At 44.3% G+C, this 13,928-nt stretch overlaps 2 protein-coding genes across 7 annotated transcripts in view; one reads left to right on the forward strand and one right to left on the reverse strand.

Moving 5' to 3' along the window:
* The window catches only part of DENND2B (DENN domain containing 2B), a 160,091-nt gene that overhangs the window by 78,549 nt on the left and 67,614 nt on the right, over positions 1-13,928 (reverse strand). The window lies entirely within an intron of this gene.
* AKIP1 (A-kinase interacting protein 1) overlaps positions 4,627-13,928 on the forward strand; it is a 106,154-nt gene continuing 96,852 nt past the window's right edge. The window contains exon 1 of the mRNA XM_065946205.1: positions 4,627-4,632. The gene's annotated coding sequence lies outside the window, so the exon portion shown is untranslated. The remainder of the gene's footprint in view (positions 4,633-13,928) is intronic.

Consider the following 13,928-nt stretch of genomic DNA (forward strand, 5'->3'; position numbering starts at 1 on the left):
GAATAGTGTCTGGTCCAGTGTGAGGACTATGTTATTACTGGTGCTGTTGCTGTTATTATTAAGAATACTATTGCCATCACCACCCAGAACCCTCCCATTCCAAACCTAAAGCTCCTTCCTCTCTGTCCTTTCGCAACTTCGCAAGGATTATTCAGGGGGCAGCTTCATCTAACCTGAGTGAATCTAAACCCTGAAGTTTGCCAGTGCAATCTGGAACTTACCGGGCTTTCCATCTTACCATTCCACAAACTTCCCCATGCTTTTGTGCACACTCGCATGCACACATATAACTAACTACCTTTTCTGCAAGTCTGACTCTCTAGTCTCTCAGCCTCCAAGGTCACGTATGCTATGTTAGCCAACATTCTGTGGCTTGCCCTCCCTGCAGTTCCCAACTTTTCACTCATTTGGCTCCTCTCTTCTACAATCAGCTAATGAGAATCTGACTCTTTACCAGGCACTGGGGAGGGTAATATTCCTTGCCCTCCAATACCAAATGAGAAGGACGAGAAGAGTGGGACACACAAGGGGAGTGAGAGCACAAAGGTGCCAGAAAATAACTCTGTCTGAGAGCAGCACAATAGATTTTAGAAAAGCAATGCTGAAATGAGAGTGACGAGACGTACCTGGGCAAAGGGAGAGAAGGACATTCAGAGCTAAGAGAACAGCATGTAGACAGGATTTCAAGGCTGAACTATACGGAATATGGTCATCTCACACTGCCAGCATGAAGGGGCTGTATGTGTATACACTTGTACATGTGTGTGCAAGAGAGACAGAGACAAAGAGAAAGAGAAAAAGCAAAGAGAGAAAAATGAGATGTAGAAGGCCAAGCCCACACGGCCTGGGGGCGGCAGGCAGCTGGGACAACACACGCCACCTCTGCCTTTGCACAGTCTGAGTGGCAATCCCAACTCCTTGGTATGCTTACAGTGCACCAATTTTAAATGCAAAATCCTTTAACAACTGTTTTCTCTTTCCTTCTGCCTTCCCTTCCTTCTAAAGGTCTGTTTATCTCAATTCTCATTTCTGCCCCACTCTGAGCCTGGAGTTTTTAGTGCCAGTGCTTTTACACAAATCCAGCTTCACGTCCTGAGCAAAATATAATTTCATAGGAATGTAATTCTGGAATGATCTCATTGAAAAAGCACATCCAGCAAAGGCCATGAGCAAATTTCAGGCCAGCCCATTCACACCCAGAGCCAAGGAGATCGCAGACCCCTTTCCCTTAAATGGACAACATGCCTGGGACCCAGCAAAGCACACCAGCTGCCCACGGGTATTATCCTGCCCACAGCCAGCCTGCCTGCTTGCAGCCTGAGGCCTGGGCCTAGAGCAGCGACCACCACAAACCATTCTGCACCGTACAAGGACAGATTTTCAGTAGAGCATCCAAGCAAACAGGCCTCACTGCCTAGACTCTCCCCATGTCCCTTGGGAGGGCTCTGGCTGCAGGCCAGGAAACATCAACTGAAACTCCTAACACCCCCATCACAACCCTGTCAGGCAGAAGGTCCAGAAGCCAAGCTGGTGTGAATGCTCCCCACACCCACCTGCCTTCCCTACCTCTGAGAAGCTCAGCTGCTATCCAGCTCTACTGAGAAAGTCAAGAGAGTAGGGTGTTTGACTCTGAAACCAGATGGCAAAGCCAGGTCTAGTCCCTTCCAGCAGGACTGAGACAGGGTAGACCTGGGGAAGAAATAATATGTTCGAATGGACTTTCAAAAATTTTAGCTGAAAAATCACTAAGCTGGAATCTTTGGGAGAAAAAAATGTCCTTATTCCAAATCTCTACTTCACCCCCATGAATCCTCATAAAATGGACCAGAAGAGGAAGAAAAAAATGAATGGCTTGCAGGGCCAACAGGAACTCTACATGTATTATCTTTGCAAATTTTCTGCAAATCTGTTACTCTTCTGATATAGAATGTTTATTAAAAGTAGTGGTTACTCATTGTTTCCTCTGTAAGGAATAATGGGAAAAGAGTAGTCTGGGGTATGAATTCCAACTCTACTTCTACTAGCTACCAAGCTGTGAATAAGCTTTCGAGGCTTCAGCTTCCTTAACTCTGAGGTGGAGATGACAGCTCCAAGCACGAAGATTAAATAATATACTGCAAGCGAAGCACTCACCACTGCCCAAAGTGCTTTCTTTCTGGGCAGTAGCAGTTCCCCAGTTCGGCCAGCCTTCACCTTCGGTTCTTGGCGACTGCAGTTGGAGGCCCTACCTTCACTCCACAGCCCTACAGTCTCATGATTTACAGCCTCTTCCACACACCACATCACAATTTAAGCCCACAGTAATCACCCAAGGGCTGAAAGCCACCTCATGGCGCGTTCCAACTAGCAAGAGCACACCTTTGTTGACAGAAACATCATGTTCCCCTTCCTGCTTTCCCTTCCTCCAATAGGATCCAACGTCACTGCCAGGAGCTGAATTACTTCTGTGAGGTTCACGGGGGTCAACCAGAAGGAAAGGCAGAAGTCGACAGAGCCGGGCTTGCAGTACAATCAGCCGTCCATGTTAGGAGGTTGGCAGGGGAAGAAATATGCTCTTAAAGTTGCCGCAGAAGACTCTTCACCCCTCAGCAGCACCACCATTCCCAGCCCCTCACATGAAACTGGACTGATAAACTACATTTCTGCCAAGTTAATGGCCACAGTAAGTTCCCCAAAGCCGAGAAACAAGCCCTCAGGCGGGGCTTGAAGTTGCCCCCCAGCCCTGCAGCCAGGCCACTCTGACTCTTGGTTCCAGGATGTGCTGTCCATTTTCCTCCTACAAGACTGAGGTGAGTGGACAGGGGCCCCTTCCCACTCTCCTAAATGGGTGGGCTAGAGGCCAAGGAAAGAAAAAGGGGAAGAAACGTATGGCTCTGATGTCACACTCTCTCTCTGAAAATCACTCACAGGGATATCAGGTCCTTAAAAACTCTCCTAAAACAAAGGAGAAGTCTAATCTCACCCTGAAAATTTAGTGTCCAAATAAGGGAGCAGTCAGTGCTAGAGAACTGTTAGCATGCTCCAACTTTGAAAAGCCCTGTGAGAAAAGCAGTTCCCAGGCTTGGGATTCCACTGACAGGTTGTAACCTCTCGAAACACTAATGGGTACATTCTAGTGGCTAATTTCTCTGACCTTCCAGATGGCTGTACTGGGGACACACCCCAGCTGAGGCCCAAGGACATTAGTTCCTGGCAGCAAGTGTGCAAATGCTGAGCAGCCCAGCTGAGCCAGACAACAGCCCCAGCTCCAGAGGCTTCAAGGACACATTTTGGGAAGCAGAGTTCAGGAAGAAGATGTTCTTGGAGCTATTTCTTATTTAACCAAATAAGAGCCAAATATAGCCAAATATGAAGGAGCTAACTATGTCATCTGCTGCGCAATTTTTCTCCAGCTAACCACCTCATACCAAGCTTACTACAATGGTCTCTGATTACATAAAGAGCACTTTACCAAATGCCAGCCATGGAAGCAATCTATAAATGTGAAGTGTTACCAGTATCATTACTAGTTTCCTTTCTTCTTCCATCTCTTCCTGCTCATAAACAACTAAGTATCCTAGAATCTCAGTATCATCATCGTGTTCCTCTTTAGGGCTCCTTAACTGCCCATCATGGGCTTCTCTGGTGGCTCAGATGGTAAAGAATCCGCCTGCAATGCAGGAGACCCAAGTTCGATCCCTGGGCCAGGAAGATGCCCTGGAGAAGGGAATGACAACCCACTCCAGTATTCTGACCTGGAGAATTCCATGGATCAAAAAGCTTGGTGAGCTACAGTCCATGGAGTCTCAAAGAGCTGGACATGACTGAGTGACTAACACACACACACACAAATGCCAATCACACCAAATCCAGATTCCTCTGGGTCCTCCAGAACCTTGTCAAATGCTACCAACCAATCTCACTTCCCTCTTCTTCCTTCCCTGCCGCTCTTTCAACCACCCTCTCTACCCAACCACCATCACTCCCCTACCATCCTCCATTCCCCTCCATGCAAAGACACACAGATTTGCATACACCCCCACTCCCCCCCCGCCCCCACCACCGACACACTCACACACACAAATGCACTTCTATCTCCAGGCGGGACACCTCCCTGCTCCATACATGTCCATTTCTGCATCTGCAGCTGTGTTTTTACACTCAAACCATTTCCAACCTGGAATTCTCCCGTCCTCCCTGCTATCCAGATCCTAGCCATGCTCCATGGCCCAGTCTAAGGTCCCTCCCAAACTTCAGTTGGGAGACCATCAGATCCACAAACAATGAGCAAGCAACTCCTCTGTGTCAGGCACTAGGCCACTCACTAAGGGCAGGGGGAAGAAAACAACACAACCCTCCAGGCTCCTAACTGGTGGGAGGGGCCACAAACCTCCCTTTTCACTTCAACTGGCCAGGTAGGGGAGTCCAGAACCAGACCTCAGAGGCGGCTTGTTGCAACATTTGTAGGGGCAAAGGTGGGGGTGGGAGAGGAAGTCCAGTTGGGTGAGGTGGACTTGCCTCTCCTTCAGCCTTTCTAAGAAGCATCGCCAGGCATGGTGCTTTAGAACTTACTCTAGTACAAGAACCAGCATTCTCTCTGCCCAACTTGGGGGCTGTCTCCTGCCCTGCTTATCAGCTTCAGAGGCCGGCTGGGTCCAATCTCATTCACTAACAACCTTAGTCAACTACTCCTCCAAGAACCAGATACTCGGCTTCATAACCCTACCCTAAGCCAGAGAATAGAAAGAAAGCAACCAACCCTTTCCTTAGGAGTTCCCAGACTTTGCACCACTGTGACTGCATAGCTACTGGGGGCCATGTGGGGGGCAACCCCTTAGGTGCTCCAGGGTGGTGTGCGAATCTCAGACCCTAATAATAACTTCACTCCTCTCTCTCCTGTTCTAGAAAGGTTACTGAATGGGAGTGAGACTGCTATCATTATAGGAAAAATCCCGCATTCCTTCTCAATGGTAAAAATAGGTAACCTATTCACATGTACACAGGTCCTTTAACTTCTGCAGTAACAAATGGAGTGACTTCACATGACATATCACATCAACACAGCAGCTCTTTCCCCCTGAATCAGAAACAGAAGAGGCTCTCCAGACGTCCTCTTAGACTCGAGGAGGAAGGGAGAGAGAACATCAAACTGCCCCAATTTACAGTTCCAGCAGTAGAAACTCACAGTCTTCCCCCTCACCCATCCTCATCACAGTCTGTCTACACCTCATGTCTCCAAAGAAGCTCCTCTCACGTGAGACTCAACTTTTACTTCTTGTGACAGCTAACGATTCAGGCTCCTGCTAGTAAGATCACTCTTCCTAGCCAGGCTGAACTGGCATCAGGAACCATTCTAAGGAAGCTCACTCAAAACACCAGTCATGTGTTTGGGTGTGCAAACCTCAGGGGGCTCTGACAGGTCAGGGCTGCCAGAAAGGCCACGGCTGCTGCTGATCCATGTACATCACTTGTGGTCGCAACAAGGGATTAATGAGCAAAGCCTTACAGAAAAGGCAGGACGGAAGGAAGAAGCTGCCGCCATCAGCCCTCGAGGATCACTGGCACCTAGCTCAAAGGCGTGTGTGCCTGAGCAAAACTATACTCAACTGTAACAAGCAAGTCTCTGAAATCTGTGGCATCCAGAATTATGTCTTCTACTCTCCTGCCTCTAAGACTTTGCTTATATAGTTATTGACCTCCCAGCCTGCCCTCTAAGGGCAGTCCATTGCTAAAGGCTGAAGGGAGGGCCCAGGGCACGCTATGCATCTTTAGAGAGTTAGCTACACATTTCCAGTCCCCTTTCACTCAGCCGCTCCCCTGCCCTTGACAACTCCAATTTTCAGTCTCCACATATGTGTCTATGTGTCTGCACTTTATTTACACTACCCATGTCTGTTGTTAGCAACAGAAACAAAGTGCTTTAAGGCAGAAAGGGCAAGCCAGCCAACTAGCCTGCTGCTCCCCGTCCTGCTTCCAGCTCAGGGGAGAGGCTGTAAGGGATCCTTCGTGCTCCAATCGACCATGTGGGCTGACAGCTCCCTTGTACTAGGGGGGCTGGCATGGAGCTTGTTCACCCCCAAGTCAATCACAGCTGTGTGGGGCCCCAACCGCCCGCCCTCCCTCTTCTTCCCTGAAAGCCACACCCTGAACACCTCACCTGCCTCTATGCTGACTACTGCTGGAAGGCAGACCTTCAAAAGCCAGAATTCAGGAAGCCCACCCTCCTCCCATGTACACCGGGAGACTGTCAAGATGCACAGGCATTGACTCCCCTGATCCAGACTCTAGAGAAGCGACCCAAGGTTAAGTTTTACCTTCATATCCTTTACCATCTTCAGTTTTTCCGCTACTGATAATCTTCCAAGTTTTAGTATCAGCCTCCTCAATAAAATCAACAGTAGTGACTGATCACTGCTTTGTTTTTAGCGGAGGGCAAATAAACATGAGACGTGATTCCTGAATTCAAGGAGCTCACAGTCTAACTCAGGGAAGCAAGACATAATAGGAAATAATTCAAATGTGAGTTCCAGACTAAAAGTGCTCAAAAGCACAGTAGGTGGGAGAGGAGGGGCTCATGAAAGGATTTCTGTGGGAGACGAAAAGAGAGGCAAGTTTTAAAGGACAAAGAGTAGTTGCACAGAATGAGACAAAAGGTTGTTTGAGATTTAGAGTCAGACTATGACTCAAGGTCCCAAGGCAGGAAGAAGGGCAGCCCTGGGAGGAAAGAGAATAGCCTGACGACAAAAATAAAACGCTCCCTGCAGGGTCGTCATACACTGTTCTCCCTCTGCTCCTGCCTCTGCCGAGAGCATGCTCAGTGCTTCCTTTTTCTGCACTCCTCTGAAATCCTCTCGCCTAGAGTGCGCAGAACACAGCCAGCCCAACTCTCTAAAACTGAAAACACCCAGGTGGAACTCTTGGTACTCAAGGATCCTGCCTCCACAACAGGACAAACTTCAATCAAAGTGGGTCAGGAGCTGGGTTCTTCTGGGCCAGGTCAAGCTAAGTCTGATTCTTCACTGGAGAGCAGGAGAAGGGGGATGAAATTTTAAGTACAGTCTCTGGTTCACCATGACAATAGTCTCTCCTCTTTCCATTCACATTCACATTCGTACATTCAACTAATATATACTGAAGACCAACCACGTGTTAATTAATGTACTTAGTGCTGGTTGGGACACAAAAATTCATCAAGCATGGGGCCATCCGCAAAGAGCAGACATTCCAGTAAGGTGGATACAAAAGACACATAAATACAACAAATGCCAGGAAGACTATTTTAAGTGCCAGTGGGGACATAAAGGCTCTGGAAATGTAGAGGGGGACCATTTCCAGTGAAAGAAGCAGAAAGGGTTCATAGAGAAGGCTGCCCTTACACTGGTCCTGGAAGATCAAAGAATAGAGGGGCGACCCTGGGTGGATGGAACTATATAAGCAAAGTCTTAGAGGCAGGAAAGTAGAAGACATACAAAGGACAATAAGATGTTCAATCTGATGGGAACTTAATGGCAAGTATACCAGGGAGGAGAGTTGGAAAGGGAAATATCGGATCTTAGAGACCTTTGAGAACCAAATTAAGGATCTTTCCTCTGGGAAATCAAGGAACTATTCTGAAAAAGGAATAATGGGTTAGGAACTGTGCTTCTGAAAGATGAAGACACATTCCGAAATCTAGGGGCTAGACATTTGCTGCAACATGGATGGACCTAGAGATTATCATACTGAGTAAAGTAGGTCAGATACAGAAAGAAAAAATACTGTATATTGCTTACATGTGGAAAATATACAAAATAGAAACAGACTCACAGACTTAGAGAACAACTTATTGTTACCAGGGAAAGGGTGGAGGAAGGGATAATTAGGAAGTTTGGGATGGACAAGTACACACTGCTTTAAAATGTATTTGTCCATGTATTTAAATGTATTTATCCATGTATTTAAAATGGATAACCAAGAAGAACCTACTGAATAGTATAGGAAACACTGCTCAATGTTATGTAACAAACTAAATGGGAAAATGTACAACTGAATCACTTGGCTATACATTTGAAACTATCACAATATTGCTAATCAATTATATTCCAATATAAAACAAAATGTTAAAAAAAAAAAAGGAAAGAAAATCAAGAGGCTATAGCAGAAGTCTGTTTTTGTAGTCCATCAGGACTGAAGACTGTAGTGAGGATAAGAGGGAGGGGACTCAGGTAATCAATCACATGCCTGGAATTCTTGTCTTTGAGGTTCAGGCTGACAGAACAATAAGTGCGCAGTCCTGAGGGTGGGGCAAAGGCCAGAGGGAGCCCTGAAAGAGCTGTAAGTATTCAGGGGCTTGGGGAGGAAAAGGAATTCCAGAGTTTAGGATCCTGAACGTGGAATAGCTCCAAGTGATGAGGCCAGAGCTATGAGCACCTTAAGAGGAATGAAGATACAGTCTTTAGAGTTGAAAAGACTGAGGGACTCTGAGGCCAGAGCACTGAAGGATTCTCAGCATGAAGTCCCAAGTCCTATTACAGCAGATAGGAGACCCATGAAGAAGGTTGTAAGCAACTAACGTGGAAGGCAAGAGGCAGTCAGCAGCAAGGAGGAGGACAGGAGATATGTGTGAAGGGAGAGACTGACTTCCGGTGGAAAAGGTTGCCAGGCAGGGCTGGAAGCAAGGTCAGGGAGTAGACAGTGAAAGTCAGTGGAGGAGAGGAAGTTGCTTCATTAGAGTGGGTCACCAGGGAAGTGAGATCTTCAGGGAAAAGCCAGGTTTCAAGTAGGAAGGCTCATAGAAAAGGTAGAAAACAAGCGGCAATACCACTTTTTGTCTATCAGATCAGGAAATCAAATGATAAAACTAATCCCAGAGTCAGGCAGAGGGTGGTGAACGGAGCACTCTCAGATCCTTGTGGAGTTCCTGGAAACTAGCACAACTTTTCTGGAGGACAATTTAGGATTATATAAACTCTGATAAATACATGCTCACAATGATACCCTACACAAAGTTAAAAGACAAGCCACAGCCAGGAAGAAAATACTGCTAAGCACACAGAAGACTAAAAACGAGAACACATTAACTTAGAAAATCAACAGGAAAAAGATAAATAACCCAACTGAAAGACAGGTGTTAAAGATATGAAGGCAGTTCAAAGAAAAGGAAACCCAAATAACCAATGAAATATGAAACAATGCTCAATCTCTCTGAAATCAGGAAAACGTATATTAAAGCCACGAGACATTATTTCATATTCATTAGATTGGAAAATACTGAGAAGTATAGAAACACCCAGTGTTAGCAAAAATCTAGGGAAATGAAAATCTATATACATCGCTGGAAATGCACACAATCACTATTGACAGCAATCTGGTACAACCTAACCAAGTTGAAGAATCACATACCCACTTCAGGCAGCCCGTGTACATAAACTCTTGTGCATTACTTGTATAAGGTTGCTCATCACAGCCTTGTTCGTAACACACAAAGAGTGGAAAGATTTTAATCATTTCTCACTATCATGCAATGGCACATCATATACCAATTAAACAATCATTTTATACATGCATACTTTTCAAAAACGATACTGACTGAAATAAACCAGGCTGCAAAAGGCTGCATGCAGGAATGGTGTCATGTGTCTAAAATGTTAAAACACACAATACTATACATTAATTATGAACACATATATACATATAAAGGATAAGATAGGCATGGGAATGAGGCATATCAATTTCTGAGAGAAAAGGACTGGGGAAAGCTTAATCATATCTGTCATATTAAAATTTTTTAAAATAAGAGACCTGAAGCAAATATGGTAAAATGTTAAATGTATTAAATTTGGGTGATGAATGCACAGGTTTTTATTGTATCAATTTTTTCTTTTGCTTAAAATATACTTAAAATTTTAAAGATACTATGAAATAGTTCATGTACATTATATACTATTTGATATAGCAATTCCATTTCTAGAAATTTATCCTGAAGTTATACAAATAGGGATAGATACTTAGACACTTACTACCACATGGCTTTTTAAAAAATAATTTTATTTGTTTATTATTTTTGGCTGTGCTGGGTCTTCATGGCTACGAGGGCTCTTCTCTAGTTGCAGTGCATGGGCTCCTCACTGTGGTGGCGGCGTCTGTTGTTGTAGAGTACCGGCGCTAGGGCGCTCAGGCTTCAGGAGTTGTGGCACGTGGGCTCAAATAGTTGCGGTTCCCAGGCTCTAGAGCACAGGCTCAGTAGTTGTGGCACACAGTCTTAGTTGCTCCAAGACATGTGGGATCTTTCCGAACCAGGCATTGAACCCATGTCTCCTGCAAATTCTTTACCGCTGAGCCACAGGGGAAGCCCCAACATAGCTTTGAACAGCAAAATAAAAGAAATAACTCAAAAGTCCACTGTCAGGAGATTAAATAAACACTGATTCACCCATACAATGGAATTCTCTATGGAGCATTAAACATTACAAAGTAGCTCTATCTGTGTCCCTGGAAGATACCCACATAATATTATTAGTCAAGTGTTAGTTGCTCAGTTGTGTCCGACTCTTTGCGATCCCCTGCCAGACTCCTCTGTCCATGGGATTCTGCAGGCAAGAATACTGGAGTGGCTTGCCATTTCCTTCTCCAATTATTAGTCAAAGAAGGAAGCAAATAACAATGCTATGTTTATATTTTGAAAAAGTATATCAGAACATGTAAGAAAAAAGATCCAAAAGGATATATACCAAAAAATTAAATTATGCTATCTCTGGTAAAGGGATGATATGTGATTTTTACTTTCTTCCTAATATTTTTTTGTTATGGAAAATATTCTGCAATGAAGATGCATTTCTTTTATTATTTAAAAAAATCAATAAAGTTAATTAATTTTGCACAAAAGAATAGAAAAAGGAAGAAGGAGATGGGTCTGTCAACAGGAGGGGGATGTTACCTGGAATAATTCAAGAGGCTAGGAGAAAAAGAAGGAGATACTGAAGACAGAAGTGTAACAAAAGCTCTACAGAAAAGAATGGGTTGAGAGAGCAGGGCTCAGATGTTTTCATCCAGGGTAAGAATCTTCAGTAAGAAGAGGAAGAAGGTAAGAGGTAGGTGGGCAGCTGGGGATAGCTCTTTGTAACTGAAGGGCAGAGAGTGTGTGTCAGAGAAAACTAACAGTTCCCAAATTCTACACAAAATGTTGATAATTATTCATTCTCTATTTCAGTTTCTGAATCTGGTATGGAGACTAGCTTCTTTTGGTGTAGCTCAATTAATGGAAAGAAGATTCTTGGCTAAACTTCCTGGGTATAAAGTCCATCATAAGAACAGGTCCCTGGAGACTTGCCTGGTGGTTCAGTGGCTAAGACTCTGTGCTCCTAATGCGGGGGATTTGGGTTCAATTCCTGGTCAGGGAACTAGATCCCACATACAACAACCAAGACACAGCACAACTAAATAAATAATTAAAAAAAAAAAACAGATCCCTGAAGAGTGGGGTTTTCAGCCCAAACTATCTTTCCTTTATTCAACTCACCCCACACTCCCACCCCTCATACCCCCTCAGCTTTCATGACTGAATTATCTGTGATGAGGAAGTTGACTGAGGCAACAAAAGCAATGGCTTCACAGTAGCCTGACTTTGGTCTTGTCTGCACAACCAGCAATTCTATTTCTCTAAAATTAGTGAGAAAGGCAAGGGAGACTCAAGGAACAGAATGAGAAAAGCAGGCTGGTGGGCAAGGTGGTAATCACAAGCCAGTCTTGCATATAGGCAAACGTGAAACAACTACACCCTAAACCGACCAAAATGGTACTGGCCACACAGAATCTACAAACCGACACAGACATTCTCTCGGCATGTGTATCTTCCTTCTGGGTGCAGTACCTCCGTCACATAAGCCCCCAGCGGGTCAAGTCGCTGTTAAGAAAGCACGGCGTGGCAAAGTACAACCTCTGAGACTCCAGGAGTATACAGTGAAACGAAGCCACTCCTGGCACTGTCACACACTGTGGGTTTCATCCAAGGATTCAGCTGCCTGCATTTCCACAGCAGCCAAGCTTTCCACCAAGTCCCCAAATCCTGAATTTGGGCTATGCCAATGAAAAACCATCATCAGCACTTCTTTCCATTAAGAACTGACTGTATACAACTACAATGAGGTACCAATCACACCCATCAGAATGGCTATCATTTAAAAGTCTACAAATTAAAATGCTGGAAAGGAAATCCTTTTACACTATTGGTGAGAATGTAAATTAGTGCAGCCACTATGAAGAACAGCATAGAGGTTCCTTAAAAAACTAAAAAGACAGCTGCCATATGATTCAACAATCCCACTCCTGGGCATATATTCAGAGAAAACTATAATTCAAAAAGATACACGCACCCCAATGTTCATAGCAGCACTACTTACAATAGGTAAGAAGGACTGATGCTGAAGCTGAATATTCCAATACTTAGGTCACCTGATGCGAAGAGCCGACTCATTTGAAAAGACCCTGACGCTGGGAAAGCTTGAAGGTGAGAGCAGAAGGCAACGACAGAGGATGAGATGGTTGGATGGCATCACTGACTCAATGGACATGAGTTTGAGTAATCTCCAGGAGTGGGTGATGGATAGGGAGGCCTAGTGTGGTGCAGTCCATGGGGTCACAAAGAGTTAGACATGACTGAGCAACAGACCTGAACTGAACTGAAGACACAGAAGCAACCTAAGTGTCCATCAACAGACAAATGGATAAAGAAGATGTGGAATATATACACACACACATAATTATTATTATAATGGAATATTACTCAGTCATAAAAAAGAATGAAATAATGCCATTTGTTGCAATATGGATGAATCTAGAGATTATCATACTAAGTGAAGTAAGTCAGACAGAGAAAGACAAATACCGTGTGATGTCACTGACATGTGGAATCTAAAATACAGCACAAACCAACATACCTACAAAACAGAACAAACTCATAGATATATAGAGAACAGGTTTGTGTTTGCCAAGGACCATGAGAGGTTGGGGAGGGAAGGATCAAGAGTTGGGAACTGCAGAGGCAAACTATTATACACAGGATGGATAAACAACAAGGTTCTACTTGTATAGTACAGGGAACTACATTCAACATCCTATAATAAACCATATGGAAAAGAATACAAAAAGGTCTATATAATATATAAAGTCTGAATCACTCTGAACCACTTTTCAGTATGTATATACTCAATCACTTCTCTGTACACCAGAAACTAACACAACATTGTAAATCAATTATACTTCAATAAAAATAAATATATAAATAAATCATTGATGGTGATCATAGCTCTTTTTCCTGGTTTATAGGATCACTGCTGCAAAGAGGAAAAGATACACAAGGATAAAAGAACACACATGCAAAATCTTCTGTGGTTCAATTTCCCCTCTCTCTACCACTGACCAACAAGGATGACACAGAACAAGGGGTGCTTCCTGCATGTTGAAGGCAGTCATCCGTCTGCCCTGTTCTTTCTCAGCTTCTGCAAAGGTCACCCACTCCCAACTAGAATCTCTCCCTGGTCACGATAACCCCATGATTTGTTGTGATGTGAGCTTCATTCCACAATTGCCCAGGACTGGTATTATCTAAAAGTGATGACAATCATTTCCAGATCAGCAATAATCACAGAGATAAAGCAAAGGACAAGCCCCTGTCTAGCATTTATGACTCAGGAGATGAGGAAGAGAAGGGAAAAAGACAATGGGCTTGTTCACCTGATCTCTCAAGACTTTGAGTCAGCCTCTCATTTGTAAATAGAGGAAAAGCCGAAGACCTGGTACTTCAGAGGGAATTAAACATTTGGTCAGTCCCATTCCCTCCCGGGGCTATTATAATATTTTAATACAGGCAAGAGCGTAAGTTGCATGGCTCTGTCTTATAGGAAGTCAACCCTTGCATCTGTTTTCCAAACACCACACATCTGCTTCCATTTGGAAGTAAGTCAAGAATATAG

This window comes from Muntiacus reevesi, chromosome 9 (assembly GCF_963930625.1).
Source record: "Muntiacus reevesi chromosome 9, mMunRee1.1, whole genome shotgun sequence".
NCBI lineage: Eukaryota > Metazoa > Chordata > Mammalia > Artiodactyla > Cervidae > Muntiacus > Muntiacus reevesi.